Source organism: Halyomorpha halys, unplaced genomic scaffold (assembly GCF_000696795.3).
Source record: "Halyomorpha halys isolate HHAL.00 unplaced genomic scaffold, Hhal_1.1 Scaffold610.1, whole genome shotgun sequence".
NCBI lineage: Eukaryota > Metazoa > Arthropoda > Insecta > Hemiptera > Pentatomidae > Halyomorpha > Halyomorpha halys.
In genome coordinates this window covers 94938-96383 of record NW_027111612.1, presented here as the reverse complement: position 1 = coordinate 96383, position 1446 = coordinate 94938, and the positions used below count along the sequence as shown (strand labels likewise).

General features: G+C 24.9%; 1 protein-coding gene across 1 annotated transcript in view; it reads left to right on the top strand.

The window, feature by feature from the left end:
• The window catches only part of LOC136796294 (uncharacterized), a 6681-nt gene that overhangs the window by 4845 nt on the left and 390 nt on the right, over nt 1-1446 (top strand). The window lies entirely within an intron of this gene.

Here is a 1446-nt window from a genome sequence, read left to right as displayed (position 1 = left end):
AAGATCATTTTTATTTTATGTTTTGATACGAGTATGAAATTATACATAGCTTTAAATATTTATACATTTGAAGTTTTTCTTTTTTAACTAATAAAATAGTTGTCGCTTTTTTTAAATGTGATAAACTCTAGAAGATGACCATCGTTTTATTAATTAAAATCTAAAGCCATAACCATATTAAGGAAAATGATTTTATTTTTTATTCTTCTCTTTTGTATTTCCTATCTGATAACATATTTATTCTTAAGAGAGTAATGAGAATGTTCTTTTAATTAATATTATCTAATTTTCTATAAAGTATTTTCATTTTGTTCTCCTTGCCTCTTGGCATTTTTTATATTAATCTTCTTATTCTCTGTTTTTTTAAATATGTTAGTACATGAATATTTTGCTGAATATACATGTTTGTTTCTCGCTGCAAATTCAAGAGTTGTATTAATGCTTGTTAACCAAAGGAAGCAACAAACATCAATATCCACACGCTTGGTTGGTTCTTTAGATTTTTGTTGTGTATTACATTTGATTAATACTATTTTCCTAATAAAAAGGAACAAAGAAAGATAAGGGGATTGAAAGGAACCGTAAATATCAGCAAATTAGATTGTATATGATAAAAATTAATAGAAACAATAATTTCGTTTTAGATATTTTATCAAATATTTTTAAATTTAATTACCCAAACATATATCTTTATAAACCACTTTTTGTGCTGTATTAAATAAAAAATAAACTGTTAATTGTTAAGTTAATTGACACAATTTTAAAAATAGTATTTATATTGTACATATAAAAATTTTAAAATATACAATCTTAAACTACAGTTAATTATTGAATCCGAAGGTTGAAGAAATTATTTAATCAATTAAAACACAGAAAGTACAAATTTTAATCTGTTGGCAGTTCTTAAACTATACAAACTGAACTCAAATTTGTGAATGCAGCTCAAGCTTCTTTTGATTTGTTCGAAAATTGACACTTAACGGGTCAGCCACAAATTCATGCCAACTTGTACCAGCCAATCCAACTGATTCCTCCTCATGCTTGTGCATTCAAAAATTTGGCAAATACGTAAAGGTACCTTATATTCTGAAATTAAGTGTATAAATAGAATACAGAATTTAATTAATATACTATAATTTATTCATTAAAATTTTTAAAAAAATTTGATTTAAGCATGTATCGAGCTCCAATTACAGAGAGAGTGACAAATAAATGGACATCTACAAATAGAAGAAATAAGTGACAATTTTTTAATCCAAGACAAATACCTTAAACGGATGATAAGAAGTATAGGATGATTGGACCAGATGATGAGTAAATGTCCGAAATGTCACCAATGATTAAATAAAGAAGTAAAAAGTAGTTTTTCCTTGATAAAATCAATAAAAAATTTGAACCCTTAGGCATAAATTGAATAATGAAAAGTACATATTCATTAATAATAAA